Raw genomic sequence first — 20,138 nt, forward strand, 5'->3', positions numbered from 1 at the left:
AGGGGAGTAACGGGGGAAAAGGGGAAAGGTCATCAAGGAATATGTATAAAGGACCAATGGACAAAGCCAAAGAGGGGTAGGAATGTGGGTGAGAGGTAGATGTGGGTGGGGCATGGGTAAATGGTGGTGTGAAAATGGAAACAACTGTACCTGAATAACAATAAAAAAAAGGAAAGAAAAGAAAAATAAATAAATAAATAGTGTTGGAAGATCTGGAAAGTACATGCAAAAAAATGAAACTAGACCACCAACTCATACCATACACGAAAATAAAATCAATATGGATAAAAGACTTAAATATAAGTCATAACACAATAAAGTTCTAGAGCAGAAAATGGGCAGGAAAATTTCAGATATCCCACATAGCAACATTTTCACTGATATGCCCCCTAGAGCAAGGGACATAAAGGAGAGAATAAACAAATGGGACTTCATCATAATAAAAAGCTTTTGCATGGCTAAAGAAAACATCAGAAAAATGAAAAGGGAACCAACCGTATAGGAAAATATACTTGTCAATGATACCTTGGACAAGGGTTTGATCTCTAAAATATATAAAGAACTCACACAACTCCACACCAGGAAGACAAACAATCCAATTGAAAATGCACAAAGGACCTAAACATACACTTATCCAAGGAAGTGTCTGTTTACAGAGGGCCCAGAGACATATGAAAGGATGCTCAGCATCACTATCTAATCAGAGAGATGCAAATTAAAACCACAAGAGATACCACTTCATACTGGTCAGATTGGCCATCATAGCCAAATCAACAAACGAGTGCTGGCAAAGTTGTGGAGAAAAGGAATCCCTCAGTACACTGTTGGTGGGAATGCAGACTGATGCAGCCACTGTAGAAAACAGTATGGAATTTCCTCAAAAAACTAAAGATGGGACTTCCTTTCCATCTAGCATTTCTAGTGCTGGGGTTATACACTAAGAATCCTGAGTCACCATTCAAAAGAACTTACGTACACCAATGTTCATAGCAGGGTCATTTAAAATACCCAAGTGATGGAAACAGCCTAAGTGGCCATCGGTAAATGAATAGATCTAAAAACTGTTGTACATTGACACTATGGAATACTACACAGAAGAAAGAAAGAAGGAACTCCACCCTTTGTGACAACATGGATGGAACTGACACGCATTATGCTAAGGAAATAAGCCAGGTGGTGAAACACAGATACCATGTGATATCTCCTATAAGTGGAACCTAATCAACAAAACAAACAAATAAACAAAATAGAACCAGAGACTGGCAAATAAAGAACATACTAACAGTGATCAGAGGGGAGGATGGTAGGGAATAATGGGGGAAAGAAGGGAAAGGGGCAAGCCAAGGAGCATGAATAGCAGTCTCATGGGCACAGACAATGGGGGTAGATGGACTGTGGGAGTGAGTGGTTTGGGCCTGGGGAGAGCACTGGAGAAAAAAAGCAGGACAACTATAACTGAACAATAAATAAATAAATAAATAAAAAGGAAAAACATCTAAATAATATATAATCAGTCCTTGGTTCAGAAGCATTCTCATTACTTTTTGTATAGTGCTTTAGGAGTACTTTAACAATTAATCCTGTTTTTAATTACAAAAAGAAAACAAAACATTAATTCCAAATCTCTATCATAAAACTCACCTGTCTGCTCACGTGCCTGAGACATCTCCTGGAGCAATACATAGCCATTGCCCAGTTGCATCCTATGAAATCTGGACAGAGAAGCAGTGAATTGCACAGTGCCTGGGATGGAACTAATCACACCTGAGTCCATCCAAGCCGCTAGGCACTTCTTTCTACCTTAGTCTTCTTTTCCTCTAAAATGGGGAAATGACAGTCATGGCCTCAGAGCATTACTGAAGAGCTTACAAAATGTATATATCAAATCTTATGCGATTGAGTGCCCAAGAAAGAGTAAATATTAACAATTATTATTATTATAATTACATGTATGGGGCTTAAAAACACTACTAAAAAGAAGCAACTCAAAGGAAGAAATGGTTAGTCTGAGAGTTTCATAACTTCTCCCTCTGGATTGCTGTAAAAGTGCACATGATAGAGAGCCCAACCTCAACCTGACTTAAAAACAATTAACACACATAACTGGAGATCCAAGGTTTAAGACAGCTTCAGAATTGGTTGACCCAGGGACTATCCAAGGTCACAGAGTTCTAAGTTTTTGTCTTACTCCCACAGTGTTAGCTCCATTTGTGCCTTATGAGTTCAGCTTGGTTGCCTGTAAAAATTAGACTACCTAATACTGGATTCTTGACTAGAGGGGATCACACTATTTCAACATACACTCTGCATCACTGCCACAGAGAGAGTGACCAGGGCATCAGCCAGTGCTTACCCATGGCAAGTTCTAGGATGGTACAAGACCAAAATAGCAGTAAATTCAAAAGATAATGTGGCCAATAATAGATGCCGAATAGCTAACCACCAGGTCTGCTCTCTTCCCTGAGTGGGTTTTTTCAGGACACAAACTGGATATTAATTAACTGTGTTCACTACATTGTTTGATCCTTTGAGACAAATTTTCTACATGCAAGTGGGCAGATTCTGCCAGAAGGGTGGTCAGGGAACTATTCCATTGGAAACCATTTGCTAATCAAATTAAACATCCACGGAGGTGAACTAGCTTCTCATATGGTTCCTGTCAGCCAAGGCTTCTGTACTGAGGACCATGAAAATTCAGGTTGTTCCATTCAGCTCAAAATGGAGATGTGGCCTAGAAGGCCATGAGCTCACTTACCCAAGGCTGAGATCAGGAGGCCCAGTGCTGACCCAGACAGGACAGCATTCCATCCATCATATTTTCTCAAATTAGCACTCGTGGTTTCATATAGTACATAGTTCTAAATTCATTCTGACAAAACACCTTTTTTCCAAGTCTGGTTTATTCCCAAAGATGAAAAAGTCTAAATTTAAAAATATTGCAATATTTTAACAAATAAACAAAGGAGAATTAGGTGAAAAATCATGGAAATTTATTTTTTAAAAACCCCTACACTGAATGATCTTCCAGGGAATTTTGTCTGGTTTAAATTAATAACATATGCAATGATTGAAACACCATTTGTATGAATCCTTCAGTTACTCCACCTGATGAGAAAAGGTCAAGGCAAGAACTCACATGTTTTAAGGTTTGGGGCCTTACTCTCATTCTTCCATTTGTAATAAAAACTCTCCTAATTTTACCTGGAGGCTTCATGCTATCAACCAGAAGTATGTACCTCCTGGAATCTCAGGAACTTTTAAGTCTACTTCTAGCCTGGAGTGATAAAAGCTATGGGCCCTGCACCTTTTGGTTAAAATTCACAAAAATAATATAAACATAAGATTATAAATATAATCTTATAAAGTAAACTATAAGATATAAGTAAACAAAGAGATAAAGATATAGTGAGATTATTATAGAGGGATTTTCACTAGGACAGACATTCTATCCATGGTGGTAGGTTTCAACTCAGTTCTGTGTGAATATAGAGCTAACATCCTTTAGTTTGCCAACTTACTAACTACAAGTCTGCTGAACACTTGAAATGGAGTAAGCCTAAATTGAGATATGTGCTCTGAGTATAAAAGACACACCAGTGTTGGAGAGGTTGTGGAGAAAAGGGAACCCTAGTGCATTGTTAGTGGGATTGCAGACTGGTGCAACCACTGTGGAAAACAGTGTGGAATTTCCTCAGAAAACTAAAAATGGAACTGCCTTTTGACCCAGCAATACCACTGTTGGGATTATACCCTAAGAACACTGAAATGCCAATCCAAAAGAACCTATGTACCCCAATGTTTATAGCAGCACAATTTACAATAGCCAAGTGCTAGAAGCAACCTAAGTGCCCATCAGTAAATGAATGGATCAAAAAACTATGGTACATTTATACAATGGAATTCTATACAGCAGAAAGAAAGAAGGAGCTCCTACCCTTTGCCACAGCATGGATGGAACTGGAGAGCACTAAGCTAAGTGAAATAAGCCAGGCAGTGAAAGACAAATACCATATGATCTCACCATTAACAGGAACCTAATCAACAAAACAAACAAGCAAGCAAAGTATAGCCAAAGACATTAAAATTGAGAACAGGGAGAGAAGATGGCAGAGAGATAGGTGGGAGCAGAGTTAACTTCCCCCTGCACCTGGGTGAAACACCTACCCACTCTACTGAGAAAGCGAACAGCCAAAAGCAGCCCAGCATTTATGAAGATAGGAGACCAAAAAGTACAGAGGACACTGAGAAAACAAAAGGTAAGGGGATTGCTTCAAGACAAAAAGGTCCCTGGGACCAACTCGGGGACCAGGGCGGCTACAGCCCCAGGCCCACCCATGCAGGGACTGCCGCAGGACTCCTGGGAGAAAGCTGGGTTAGAGGTCCCCTCCGCTGGAATTCTACGCAGCAGAGAGAAAGAAGGAGCTTATACCCTTTGCAACAGCATGGATGGAACTGGAGAGCATTATACTAAGTGAAATAAGCCAGGCAGTGAGGGACAAATACCATATGATCTCACCTTTAACTGGAACATAAGCAATAGAAGAAAAAAGCAAACAAAATATAACCAGAGACATTGAAGTTAAGAACAATCTAACAATAGCCAGGGGGGAGTGGGGTAGGGACAGTGGGAAGAGGGGATTACAGGAACTACTATAAAGGACACATGGACAAAATCAAGGGGGAGGGTGGAGGTGGGGGAGGGAGGTGGGTTCAGCTGGGATGGGGTGGAGGGATGGGGAGAAAAGTCATACAACTGTAATTGAATACAATAAAATTTTTTTTTAAAAAGGCCCCCTCCACTGCCAAACAAGGCCTGAGCAACACTATGAGAGACCTGGTTGCCTGAAATTGCAGGGAGGGGAATAAGGACGAAGTGGAAAACCCAGGGAGACCACAGGCGCTGGCCGAGGAGAGTTGAAAGTTGGGCCGCCTGTGATCCTGACCAGGACAGCCACCAGCCTAGCTGGAGAGGGGAACTGTGTGAGAGGTCAGGCCCTTCCTTGTACGGAGGGAGCCACAGGATCGAACAGGAGGATTTTTCCCAAAAAGAAAAAGACCCTCTGGGGCACTTTGGGGAATTCCCCTGCAGCAACTGCTCCAGTCTCCTCTCCAACCCGCCACCCGTCGGGGAACAGTGCGCACCTCATCTCGGAGGGAGCTGAGACTACAGGCACCACCCGGGGCAGGGTGCCCAGCAACCAGGAGTGTGCCCATCCACCAGGGAATGCTCACACCTCATTTCAGAGGGAGCTGAGACTACAGGCATCACCCAGGGAAGGGTGCCCAGCTAATGGGAGTGTCTGCACCTCATCTCGGAGGTAACTCAGACCACAGGAACCAGGAAGAGAGTGCGAATCAAGGAAGGCTATGCACGCACACCCATAGCCCCGAGAAGGCCTATCATAAAAAAACAGTGGGTAGAAGCTGGGAACACCAGGATTCCTCCTGGAAGAGGAAACCCACCAACAAAGGAATCACCAACAGATAACAACAGAAGAAGGTGAAGGAGGGAGTGGAAGTCACACTAACTCAACCCAGGGCCTATCTGGAGATACAACTAAATAGTGAGAACAAACAACTGAACAAGAGCAAGAGAAAAGCCTCAAAACCTTGTAAACATGGAAGAACCAGCTCCAACACAACCTGCCCACACCTGCACAAGAGAAGACAAGAGGCGGGGGACAGACTGAACATCTGATAACCAGCTGGTGGGAAAGACCGATCAAAGAAAGACCCAACAAGAACCAAAAACCAAAGACATACACAGAGCCAACAGAAACCACAGCCCAAGATCAGTAAGATTGGGACATCAAGGAGAATGTACACAAAATCTCACAGGTATTCTACCACAGAAGTTTACGCCAAAAATTCAGGGGGCCAGAACAGAGTAATTTAAGAAGCAGAGGCTAACAGGAAGAATCTAACAAACAATGGGAAGACAAAGAAACAATCCCCAAATGAAAGGAAAGGGGGAAGTCTCAGAAACAATGCTAAATGAAAAAGAGGCAAGTCAACTATCAGATTCTGAGTTCAAGGAATTGGTTATGAGGAAGCTTATTGAGCTCACATAGAATTACCAAAAACTACAGGGAAACAACGATGAACTCACTGCAAACTAAATCAACATGAAAAAGGAAATAGAAACAAAGGCCAAGAGGAATTGAAGAATACAATTTCTGAACTGAAGAACACAGTAGAAGGAATCAAAAGCAGACTTGATGAAGCAGAGGACCGGATCAGCGAACTGGAGGACAAGGTAGAAAAAAACACCCAGAATGAGCAAGAAAAGGAAAAGAGGATCAGAAAGAATGAATAGGGGTTGAGGGAAATGCAGGACAACATGAAACATAATAATATCCATATAATAGGGATACCAGAAGGAGAAGAACCGCAAGGGATAGAAAACCTGTTTGAAAAAGTAATGATGGAAAATTTCCCTAATCTCATGAGAGAAAAAGTCACACAAATCCAGGAAACACAGAGAGTCCCAAGCAAGAGGAACCCAAAGAGGCCCACTGCAAGACACATCATAATTAAAATGGCAAAATTCCAAGACAAAGAGAGGATCTTAAAGGCAGCAAGGGAGAAAAAGGATGTAATGTACAAGGGAGCCCCAATAAGGTTCTTAATGGAAACGCTCCAAGCCAGAAGAGAATGGCAAAAAATATTCCAAGTAATGAGAAACAGACGACTGCAATCAAGACTACTTTATCCAGCGAGGCTCTCAATCAAGATGGAAGGCCAAATAAGCAGTTTCCCAGACAAAAGAACTCTAAAGAATACACCTCCACCAAACCAGCTATGGAAGAGATGCTAAAGGGGTTGCTGTAAGGAAAGGAAGGAAAAGAGAGAAAGAGGGAAGAACACAGGTACAAAGAATCGGTAATGAATAAATATCTATCAATAATAACCTTAAATGTAAATGGATTAAATGCTCCAATCAAAAGACATAGAATAGCTGAATGGATAAGAAAGCATGACCCACACATATGCTGCCTACAAGAGACCCACCTCAGAACAGAAGACCTACACAGACTGAAAGTGAAGTGCTGGAAACAAATATTCCAAGCAAATGGATGGGAAAAAAAAGCAGGGGTAGCAATACTCATATCAGACAAAATAGACTTCAAAAAAAGGGCTATAAAGAGAGACCCAGAAGGTGACTTCATAATACTTAAAGGAAGAGTCCACCAAGAACACATAAACATTGTAAATATATATGCACCCAACATAGGAGCACCCAAATACATTAAGAAAATCTTGGAGGACTTCAAGAAAGATGTTCACAGCAACACAATTATAGTAGGGGATTTTAATACCCCACTGTCAAAGATGGACAGATCTTCTAAACAAAATATCAACAAAGATATTGTGGCACTGAACAAGGCCTTGGAAGAAATGGACTTAACTGATATATATATAGAGCCTTTCATCCCAAAGAAGCAAAATACACATTCTTTTCAAATGCACATGGAACATTTTCAAAAATAGACCACATGATAGGACACAAAGCAACCCTCAACAAATTCAAGAAAATTGAAATAATATCAACCATGTTCTCTGACCATAAGGGACTGAAACTAGAAAAAAATCTCAAGGAAAAAAACCCAAAACACTCAAAAAAATGGAGATTGAATAGCATGGTATTAAGCAAAAAATGGGTAAAAAATGAGATCAGAGAAGAAATCATAAAGTTTCTGGAAACCAATGAAAATGAACTCACAACAATCCAAAACCTATGAGACACTGCAAAGGCAGTCCTGAGAGGGAAGTTTATACTGATACAGGCCTACATAAAAAGAATAGAAACAGCTCAAATAAACAACCTAACCATACAAATACAAGAACTCAAGGAACAACAACAAAGAAAGCCCAGAGCAAGAAGAAGGAAGGAAATAACCAAGATCAAAGCAGAATTAAATCACATAGAGACTAAAAGCACAATTGTAAGGATCAACGAATCCAGGAGCTGGTTCTTTGAAAAGATAAACAAAATTGACAAACCTTTAAGTAGGCTCATCAAGAGAAAAAGAGTGAGGACCCAAATAAACACAATCAGAAAAGAAAGAGGAGAGACTACAACGGATACTACCGAGATACAAAGGATTGTAAGAAATTACTATGAAGAACTGTATGCCAGAAATTTGAAAACGTAGATGAAATGGACAATTTTCTACAAAAGTATAACCTTCTGAAACTCAAGAAGAAGAAGCACAAAGCCTGAACAGACTAGTAACACCTAATGAAATTGAAACAGCAATCAAAAAGCTTCCGACACACAAAAGCCCTGGACCAGATGGTTTCAAAGGAGAATTCTACAGAGCATTTAAGGGGGAGCTAACCCCCATGCTCCACAGATTATTTCAAAAAATTCAAGAAGATGGAAGACTCCCAAACTCGTTTTATGAAGCCAACATCATCCTAATCCCAAACCAGACAAAGACATAAAAAGGAAAGAAAACTTCAGGCCAATATTGCTGATGAACATAGACGCTAAAATCCTCAACAAAATATTTGCAAACCGCATCCAGCAATACATTAAAAAGATCATACACCATGACAAAGTGGGATTCATCCCAGGGATGCAAGGATGGTACAATATTCGCAAATCAATAAACATAATACATCACATAAACAACAGCAAAGACAAAAATCACATGATCATATCAATAGATGCGGAAAAAGCATTTGATAAGATACAGCACCCATTTATGATAAAAACACTCAGCAAAGTGGGAATAGAGGGAGCATTCCTCAACATCATAAAGGCCATATATGAGAGACCTACAGCCAACATCATACTCAATGGACAAAAACTAAGAGCTTTCCCACTAAGATCAGGAACTAGACAAGGATGCCCTCTCTCACCACTCCTATTCAACATAGTATTGGAAGTCCTAGCCACAGCAATCAGACAAGAAAAAGCAATAAAAGGCATCCAAATTGGAAAGGAGGAAATGAAAATGTCACTTTTGTAGATGACATGATAGTGTACATGGAAAATCCTATAGACTCTACGAAAAAACTACTCGACCTAATAAATGAATTTGGCAAAACAGCTGGATACAAAGTCAATACTCAGAAATAAAAGGCATTCCTGTACACCAACAACGAAACTGCAGAAACAGAAATCAGGAAAAAAATGCCATTTGATATAGCAACAAGAAAAATCACGTACCTAGGAATAAACCTAACCTAGGAGGTAAAAGAACTGTACTCAGAAAACTACACAATGATAAAGAAAGAAATTAAGGAAGACACAAACAAATGGAAGCATGTACCATGCTCATGGATTGGAAGAAGTAACATCGTCAAAATGGCCATACTACCCAAAGCAATTTACATTTCAATGCAATCCTTATGAGAGTACCCATGACATATTTCACAGATATAGAACAAACATTTCAGAAATTCACATGGAACCATAAACGACCCCGAATAGCTGCAGCAATTTTGAGAAAGAAGAACAAAGCAGGAGGGATCACAATACCTGGTATCAAACTATATTACAAGGCCACTGTAATCCAAACAGCCTGGTACTGGCATAAAAACAGGCACATAGACCAATGGAACAGAACAGAGAGCCCAGAAATAAACTCAAGTCTTTACAGTCAATTAATATTTGACAAAGGAGGCAGGAGCATAAAATGGAGCAAAAAGAGCCTCTTCAACATATGGTGTTGGGATATCTGGACAGCTACGTGCAAAAACATGAAACTTGATCACCAACTTACAACATGCACGAAAATAAACTCAAGGTGGATAAAAGACTTAAATATAAGTAGTAACACCATAAAAGTCCTTGAGGAAAACATTGGCAGGAAAATCTCAGACATTCTATGCAGCAACATCCTCACAGACATGTCCCCTAAAGCAAGGGACATAAAGGAAAGAATAAACAAATGGGACCTCATCAAAATAAGAAGCTTCTGCATGGCTAAAGAAAACAGCACCAAATTACAAAGAGAACCAACAGTATGGGAAAACATATTCACTAATGATGCCTCAGACAAGGGCCTGATCTTCAAAATATATAAAGAACTCACACGACTCCACTCCAGGAAGACAAACAACCCAATTAAAAAATGGGCCAAGGACTTGAACAGACACTTCTCCAAGGAAGACATACAGAGGGCCCAGAGGCATACGAAAAAATGCTCAGCATCACTAGCCATCAGAGAGATGCAAATTAAAACCACAATGAGGTACCATGTCACACCAGTCAGAGTGGCCAACATAAACAAATCCACAAACTAATGTTGGAGAGAATGCGGAGAAAAGGCAACCCTAGTGCACTGTTGGTGGGAATGCAGACTGGTGAGGCCACTGTGGAAAACAGTATGGAATTTCCTCAGAAAACTAAATATGGAAGTGCCCTTTGACCCAGCAATTCCGCTGCTGGGATTATACCCTAAGAACCCTGAAACACCAATCCAAAAGAACCTGTGCACCCCAATGTTCACAGCAGCACAATTTACAATAGCCAAGTACTGGAAGCAACCTAAGTGCCCATCAGCAAATGAGTGGATCAAAAAATTATGATACATTTACACAATGGAATTCTACGCAGCAGAGAGAAAGAAGGAGCTTATACCCTTTGCAACAGCATGGATGGAACTGGAGAGCATTATGCTAAGTTAAATAAGCCAGGCGGTGAGGGACAAATAGCATATGATCTCACCTTTAACTGGAACATAATCAACAAAAGAAAAAAGCAAGCAAAATATAACCAGAGACATTGAAATTAAGAACATTGTAACCATAGCCACAGGTGAGTGGGGAGGGCATAGTGGGGAGAGAGGTCTATAGGAGCTACTATAAAGGACACAAGGACAAAATCAATGGGGAGGGTAGAGGTGGGAGAGGGAGGTTGGGACTGGCTGGGGTGGGGTGGAGGGAAGGGAAAAAAATGCAGACAATTTTATTTGAGTAACAATAAATAAATAAATTTTTTAAATAAATAAAATAAAATTGAGAACGGGCTGACAGTGACCAGAGAGGAGAGGGGAGGGGATAATATGGGGAAAGGGTGAAGGGTTAACAGGAACAATTATAAAGGACATATGGACAATAACAAGGGGGGGCTTGAAATAGGGGAGGTAGGTTGGGAGGGCTGGGGTGGTGGGGATGGATGGGGGGAAAGGGCAGAAAACTGTACTTGAACAACAAAAAATTGTTAAAAATATTTTTTAAATAAAAAACCTCTTTTTAAAAAAAGACACCAGATTTCTAAGACTTCTAAGACAGAAAAAAGAAAGCAAAAATATTTCTGGTAATTTTAATATTATGTATTAAAATAATATTTTAATATATTGGGTTAAATAAAATATTTTTAAATTAACTTTACCCACTACTGGAAATTTTTTAATTACATGCACAGCTCACAATAATTTTCACTGGACACCATTTCTGTAGACTTATTTGACTTTGAAATGAATTGTTTTGTGTTTCTGTCCTGTTACTTGAATAAGTAGCCCTATGTCAAAAAAAAATAATAATAATAGTAAGGCAGGTGATGAAAAGAATCACCATTAAGAGAACATTATGCCAGCCTGAACTTTGAAAAAGATGGAAGGTGTTGTATTAGGGATATTACAGACAGACATGCTTAGACAGGTGAGAAATTGGCATGGGAAGACTTGTGAGCTGTGTTTTCACTACAAGAGGGATCCTCATGTGCAAATAAAATAAACCAGCACACTCAGGGTGTTTCCCTCACTAGAAAGGATTGTCCGAAATTGGGAATTGCTTGTTACTGAATGCCTGCTACACACAAACTACTCTAATATTGTTGGATCCATAGAGGCTTGCAGTTTTCCCATAATATTGACTTTCCCTCCCTGCTCATCACAACTTCTACTGCACTGCAGAATCCTAGAACACAGAAGATAAGGTAATGCCTCTGCTGGTACTCCCAGACCCTGGGTTCCGCATCGCCAGAGCACTGCAGCCCTGGCTCAGAAATCTTGCCTTGACTGGTGTGGCTTAGTGGTTGAGCACCAATCTTTGAAGCAAAAGGTCCTTCCTCAGTTGGATTCCCAGTCTAGGGCACATGGCTAGGTTACGGGCCAGGTCCCCAGTAGGGGTCATGTGATAGGCCACCACACATTGATGTTTCTCTCCCTCCCTTCCCCTCTCTAAAATATAAATACATGAAATCTTTTTAAAAAGACGTTAACATGTTTTATATGTAAAGAGCTAATAAATCAACAATAAGAAGGTGAATGTCTTGATAGAAAAACCTGCAAAGACATGAAAGAAGCAACTTACAAAATAAGACATAAAAATGTTCAATAAGCATTAAAAAAAAAAAAAGAAGAAGAAGAAGAAATCTGTGCTCACACTAAGCCAAGACTGGAAGGAAGGAAATGTGGAGGAAAGTAATGGTTTTAGTATACTAAAAGAGATGGGAAACCACTCCAGGTGCAACACAGGAGAGAAATTAGCATCAGATTGGGAAGAGGGACTCATTATGGAATTTAACTGAAAAAGACCAAAAAGTTTATTAGAATCTCAGGAGTGCATGCCAATGTGACACTTTTGCAAGAGGAGAAAATGCTGCCCACTTCCAGAAAGGGGGTCTGGTGAGACTTCTAAATCCTTCCTCTAGGTGTTGAATTTCACTATATACCCATTTCTAATGTCCTTTTCATTTCCAAATACCCTGACCCTATCATGCTGTAATGTCATGATTGGTTTTCAGTCACCTTTCCATATTTTCTGACTAATAATAAGTCATGGAGTATTTACTGATTACATGTAGGCCATAGAACATGCACACAATGTGAGTGCATTACCATAAATATAGACATTCAAATGCATAATAAATATTTCAGTGTCAATTATCCTAGCTACATCCTCTGTCACATCTAAAATAATATCACTTACATTCTATTTGTCAAAGTAAGTGCAAATGTACAAAATATTGCAGTTGTCATGGCTGTTGTGTTAAACTAGATTGATTTTAATTAAATAAAACAGCTAAGAGTGGAATTATAGTACATCTCCTCTAACTCAGTCTTTGAAACCATCCTCATCAAGTTGCCAAAGTAGTTTTCTCATTTTGTAGATTTTTGCCTTTGTCACAATTTGCTCAAAACCACATTTGTGGTGAGGTGCACTTATAGAATATGAAGAGCTTTGCTGTGTGCCTTTTATACATGACTTTCTAGTATAACTCTGTGAAGTGGTTCATAATGAGCCTTCATTGCACTGATAGGAGAACTCAAGTCCAGAGTCGTTTGTCCCCCACACTCTAAAGGTATATCTCCAGATCTTCTGCTCTCTCTAGGACCCTGTGACATCTTTAATACCTCCACACAGACATTCAAATATTAGAAAAGAGCTTTCAAACTAAAAACACTCTGATCCTTCCATTATTCTCCATGATTCTGAATACTTTGTCTATCCCAGTCACCTCCTAGTGAGCTTTGCTCACCCACCTCCCACCCTAATTTCTACTATTTTTGATCTAATTGGCACCCACTCCGTATCTTTATCCAATTTATTGAAAAGAACAAGAAGAAGAATGAAAGGCAGCACAGCATGTGTATTCTTCACCTACGGAGTCTGGAATTCCTAAGTTCAGGGACCAGTGCTGCTAATTACAAATGCTGTGATTACAGTCTATTTACTAAAAATGTCTGAACCTCACTTTTCACACATATAAAGTGGAAAATTATCTGTGCTCCCTCCCAGAAAAGTGGGGATACAAAGATGATGCAACTAAATAAAAAGCCATGTTTAGCAGAGGCAAGATACGGCCTTGTCTGGAGAGAAGACAAATTCAAATTCTGGTGCACTGCAGGAAAGGTGTCGTTGCATAGCACTAAAAGCAGGGACTCTACAAACAACAACCCTGGCTTCAAGACCTAGGGTTACCTAGGTTTTCTCTTCTGTTCATAAGGAGAATAATTGTATCTACTGACCTTAAAGAAGCTGCCTCAAGAATTCTGACCAAGAGCCCTGTTAAAACAATGCTCAACATTTTAGAGAAAATTTATCAGTGCAGAGGCTACCTATCATTCCAATACAGTTTTAAGTACTTGGGAAAGCTTATCTCTCAAGGATTTCTTTATTTATTCATTAAAAAAATGTGTTGAGAATGGTGCTAGGTAGGTACTAGCTTTACTGGGGGGAATCACACTAAAAGTTTTTAAATATCTAACCACTATGCTGTATACCTGAAAATAATACAATATTGAATGTCAACTGTAATTGAAGAATTAAAAATTAAAAATAAAACATTACATATGAAAAAACATATATGTTTAGCACCTGCTATGTACCAGATATTATTCTAAACACTGAAGGTACATCACAAACAAAACATTCCTGATCTGATGGAATCTACATTCTAGTCAGATTAAGCAGTGGATAATAAATAAGCAACTGATATAGAAAGGGGTTAATATCTGAAATTTATAAAGAATTCATACAACTCAACACAAAAACACAAATAATCCAATTTAGAAATGGGCAGAAGACCTGAATAGTCACTTCTTCAAAGAGGACATATAGATGACCAAAGGACATATGAAAAGATGCTCAATGCCACTAATCATCAGAGAGATGCACATTAAAACCACAATGAGAACCACCTTATACCTGTCTGAGTGGCTATCACCAATAAATCCACAAACAACAAGTGTTGTCAAGGATGCAGAGAAAAGAGAACCCTTGTGCACTGTTGGTAGGAATGCAGATTGGTGCAGCCACTGTATAAAGCAGTATGGAGGGTCCTCAAAAATTTAAAAACAGAACTGCCTTATGACCCAGTGATCCCACTTCTGGGTACGTATGCAAAGAAGTCAAAAAACTAATCTGAAATAATACATTCACCCCTATGTCTGTAGCAGCATTATTTACAATAGCCAAGATATAGAAGCAACCCCAGTGCCTATCAACAGACAAGTAGATGCAATGGTAATATATACATACAATGGAATATTATTCAGCCATAAAAAAGAATAAAATCTTACATTTGTGATAGCACAGAGAGAAATAAAGAGTCTTATACTAAGCAAAATAAGTCAGTCAGAGAAAAACAAATACCATATGATTTCACTTATATGTAGAATCTAAAGAACGAAACAAACAAACAAAATAGAAACAAACTTATAGATGCAAGAGAACAAATGATAGTAGACAAACAAAGGATAGGGATTGGGGGACTGGATGAAAAAGGTGAACGAATTAAAATATATAAATTTGTAGTTACAAAACAGCCATGTGATGTAATGTACAGCATAGGGAATGTAGTCAATAATATTATAATAACTATGTATGGTGCAAGTTAGGTACTGGAAATATCAAGAGAAACACTAGTAAAGTATGTGATTATCTACTAAACTATGCTGTAAACCTCAAACTAATACAAAATAATATTGAATGTAAACTGTAATGAAAAAATAAAATTTACACTTCTGGCCAAGATGGAGAAATATGTAGATACACTTTGCCTCCTTGCACAACCAAAGGAAGGACAACAAAACATTTAAAAACAAAAAGCTAGAACTGCCAGAAAGTCAAACTGTGTAGAAGTCTGACAACCAAGCAGTTAAAGAAGAAATATTCATTCATTCAGACTGGTAGGAGGGGCAGCTGGGATGGAGAGGATGCATGGGAAGGCAGTAGCTGGGGAGGACCAGGCAGGTAAGGTGGCAGCTGCTGGTCTGACATTTGTGTGCAGATAAACCAGGAGGAACAACTGGGGAGCAAGACAGACCATGCAACCCAGGGTTCCAGTGTGGGAAAAGAAATTCTTAAAACATCTGGCTATAAAAATCTGTGGGGGTTGAGGAGATACTAAAAACCTACTAAGGAGATACTCTCAGCCTCATAGTAGAGATTGTTGCAGAGACACGCAGGGTCCTAGAATATATACAAGCCCACCCACATAGGAATCAGAGACATTAGGGCCCAAATTGCTTGTGGGTAGCAGGGGAAGTGTCTGAAATCTGGCCAACAGCCAAGCAAGTGGCATTGTTCACTCTCTGACCCCTCCCCTTCATATAGCACCACAATCCAGCAAAGTGGGTTGCCTGGCCCAGGTAAATACCTAAGAATCTGCCCCTTACAATGCAACAGGTGCACTGAGACAGAAAAATATGACCCAAATCAAAAAACAGGTCAAAACTCCAAATATAGAACTAAGCAATGAATAGATAGCCAACCTCTGCAACCTCAGATGCAGAGTTCAAAACACTGGTAATCAGGATGCTCACAGAAATGGTTGAGTATGGATGCAAAATAAAAAAAGTGAAGACGGAGAACCAAGATGGTGGCATAGGTAGACACACTGCACCTCCTCGCACAACCAGAACTGACAGAAAATCGAACGGCAAGGAAGTCCGACATGAAGTAGATAAAAAAGACACATACATCCAGACCAGCAGGAGGGGCGGAGATGGGCACCAGGGCGGAGAGGACTTCCGTGACCTTGGCGGGACTGAGACTGGCGGAGTGTGGGACAAACAGGGCAGGCAGTCTGACCACTAGCAGAGCCTGCGGCCCCACATTCGTGCAGATAAACCTAGAGGGCCAGACTCAGAGCAGCAGAGAGCGGGGCAGGCAGAGCAGCGGGTACCACCCCACAGCCCCACATTCACGCACAGATAAACTGGGACAAACGGCGGGGAGCTAGCAGACTGCGCAACCCAGAGCTCCAGTGCGGCAAAATAAAGCCTCAAACCTCTGATTGAAAACGCCTGTGGGGGCTGGGGTGGCAGTAGGAGAGACTCCCAGCCTCACAGGAGAGGTCGTTGGAGAGACCCACGTGGGTCTGGAGTGTGCACAAGCCCACCCACTGGGGAACCAGCACCAGAGGGGTCCAATTTGATTGTGGGTAGCGGGGGCAGTGACTAAAATACGGTGGAGAGTGGAGCGGGCACCATTGCTCCCTCTTGGCCCCTCCCCCATGTACAGCCTCACAGCGTGGCAACCAGCGTCACCCCACCCCGCCCCAGGAACACCTAAGGCTCCGCCCCTTTAAGTAACAGACGCGCCAAGACAAAAAAAAAAAAATGGTCCAAATGACAGAACACTTCAAAGCTCTGGAAAAAATACAACTAAGCGAGGAAGAGATACCCAACCTATCAAAACACTGGTCAAAACACTGGTCATCAAGACGCTCACAGAATTGGTTGAATTTGTTCGAAAACTAGATGAAAAAATGAAGGCTATGCCAAGAGAAACAAAGGAAAATGTACAGGGGACCCATAGTGATGAGAAGGAAACTGGGACGAAAATCATCGGTGTGGACCAGAAGGAAGAAAGAAACATCCAACCAGAAAAGAATGAAGAAACAAGAAATCAGAAACATGAGGAGAGGCTTAGGAACCTCCAGGACATCTTGAAATGTTCCAACATCCGAATTATAGGGGTGCCAGAAGGAGAAGAGGAAGAACAAAAAATTGAAAACTTATTTGAACAAATAATGAAGGAGAACTTCCCTCATCTGGCAAAGGAAATAGACTTCGAGGAAGTCCAGGAAGCTCAAAGTGTCCCAAAGAAGCTGGACCCAAGGAGGAACACACCAAGGCACATCATAATTACATTACCCAGGAAGAAAGAGAAGGAGAGAATCTTAGAAGCAGCAAGAGAAAAGGACACAGTCACCTACAAAGGGGTTCCCATAAGACTGTCAGCTGATTTCTCCAAAGAGACCTTATAGGCAAGAAGGGGCTGGCAAGAAGTATTCCAAGTCATGAAAGGCAAAGACCTATGTCTAAGATTGCTCTATCCAGCAAAGCTATCATTTAGAATGGAAGGGAAGATAAAGTGCTTCTCAGATAATGTCTAGTTAAAGAAATTCAACATCACCAAGCCCTTATTATATGAAATGTTAAAGGGACTTATCTAAGAAAAAGATAAAAAATATTAACAGTAAGATGACAGCAAACTCACAGTTATTAACAAGCACACCTAAAACAAAAACAAAAGCAAACTAGGCAAACAACTGGAACAGGAACAGAACCATAGAGATGGAGATCACGTGGAGGGTTGTCAATAGGGGAGTGGGAGGGGAAGAGGGGGGAAAGGTACAGAGAATAAGTAGCATAGATGATAGGTGGAAAATAGACAGGGGGAGGGTAAGAATAGTGTAGGAAATGTAGAAGCCAAAGAACTTATAAGTATGACCCATGGACATGAACTATAGGGGGGGAATGTGGGAGGGAGGGGGTGGGCAGGATGGAGTGGAGTGAAGGGGCGGAAATGGGACAACTGTAATAGCATAATCAATAAATATATCAAAAAAGTGAAGGCTATACAAAGTGAAATAAAGAAAAATATACAGGAAACCAACAATGAAGAGAAGGAAACCAGGACTGAAATCTAATGATGTGGAACAAAAGCAAGAAATAAACATTCAGCTGGAACAGAATGAAGAAACAAGAATTCAAAAAAATGAAGAGAGGCTTAGGAATGTCCAGGACAACTTTAAGTGTTCCAACATCCAAATCATAGGTGTGCGAGAAGGAGAAGAGGAACAAGAATTTGAAAACTTATTTGAAAAAATAATGAAGGAGAACTTCCCTAATCTTGCAAAATAAATACATTTCCAGGAAGTCCAGGAAGCTCAGAGAGTAAGTTGAATCCAAGGAAGCACACACCAAGACTCATCATAATTAAATAGCCAAAGACTAAAGATAAGGAGACAATCTTAAAAACAAGAGGATAGGAGAGAGTTAGCACAAAGGGGTGCTCATAAGACTATCAGCTGATTTCTCAAAAGAAACTTTGCAGTCAAGAAGAGGCTGGAAAGAAGTATTCAAAGTGATGAAAGGCAAGGACCTACATCCAAGAATACTCTATCCAGCAAAACTATCATTTAGAATGGAAGGGCAGAAAAAGTGCTTCTCAGATAAGGTCAAGGTAAAGGAGTTCATCATCACCAAGCCCTTATTATGTGAAATGTTAAAGGGACTTATCTAAGAAAAAGAAGATGATCAAAACTATGATCAGTAAATGACAACAAACTCACAAGCATCAACAACTGAACCTAAAAAACAATAACAGAAACAAACTAAGCAAACAACTAGAACAGGAACAGAATCACAGAAATGGAGATCACATGCAGGGTTATAAGCAGGGAGGGGAGTGGGGAGAATGGGGAAAAGGTACAAGGAATAAGAAACATAATTGGTAAGTACAAAATAGACGGGGGAATTTAAGAATAGTATACTTGAACTACAATAAAAAAAGAAAAGAGAAAAAAAGAATAGTATAGGAAATGGAGCTGCAAAAGAACTTATATGTATGACCCATTGACATGAACTAAAGTGGGGGAATGATGGTGGGAGGTGGGTACAGGGTGGAGGGGAATAAAGGGGAGAAAACATGAAACTGTAATAGCATAAACAATAAAACATGTTTTTTAAGAAATCAAATTCACTCTGATCCAAATAAAAAGGATGGGTACCCCCACTGGCTCACCTGCCAGCACTTTCTACAACACTCTCAGAAGGATCAACAGCAAGACCCTCAGACTCTTCTTCTCCCTTCCTTCTCAATGTTCTCTCATTCACTACCACTCTTCACCACTTGCAGCCCTACCAGTCATGCTGGAAGAACACAGCTGTCCTGGCCTCCAAGCCGACATGTGTCTGTCCTCAGGGAGTAGGCACTGTGCCCTGTTTTGCTCACCAAGCCACGTGTACAAATTCCTTCTTACCCCAACACCTAACCATAATCTAAGATCAGATTATAACTTTTCATGGGAATTTCCTGAAGGCCTGGGAATAAGCCAAGGGATATATAATATAATAAGTTAGAAGTGGGTTCTACACCTGTCCTGCAGGCTCCTGACTAACTGCTCACCTCACATCACACTGCCTCCCTGTGGCTAGAGGTGATCACCACCAGTACTGGTAAGGCCATGCTTTGTACTTCATCTGCCACTCTTGTGAGATATTTCTCAATTTGTTCAGAGCTCAGATATTTGGGGGCATATTTATTCAATCTGCTCAGAGACCTCAATACCTCCCAAATCCTGGCTGCTGTCCTAGAATTCACCATTTCCTAGATGATTAGCAATAAAGGCCCATTCCCTTCCAGGGAAACCCCCTCCACTCTAGGTGTGGTCAGAATTTGGGACCTTGACCTGACAATCCCCTGTGAGATGCAGAGGATGTAGT

At 40.4% G+C, this 20,138-nt stretch overlaps 1 pseudogene; it reads right to left on the bottom strand.

The window, feature by feature from the left end:
- Positions 1 to 20,138, bottom strand: part of LOC112305404 (S-adenosylmethionine decarboxylase proenzyme 1-like) — a 189,953-nt pseudogene that overhangs the window by 142,312 nt on the left and 27,503 nt on the right.

This window comes from Desmodus rotundus, chromosome 4, assembly GCF_022682495.2.
Source record: "Desmodus rotundus isolate HL8 chromosome 4, HLdesRot8A.1, whole genome shotgun sequence".
In the NCBI taxonomy this organism is placed as follows: domain Eukaryota; kingdom Metazoa; phylum Chordata; class Mammalia; order Chiroptera; family Phyllostomidae; genus Desmodus; species Desmodus rotundus.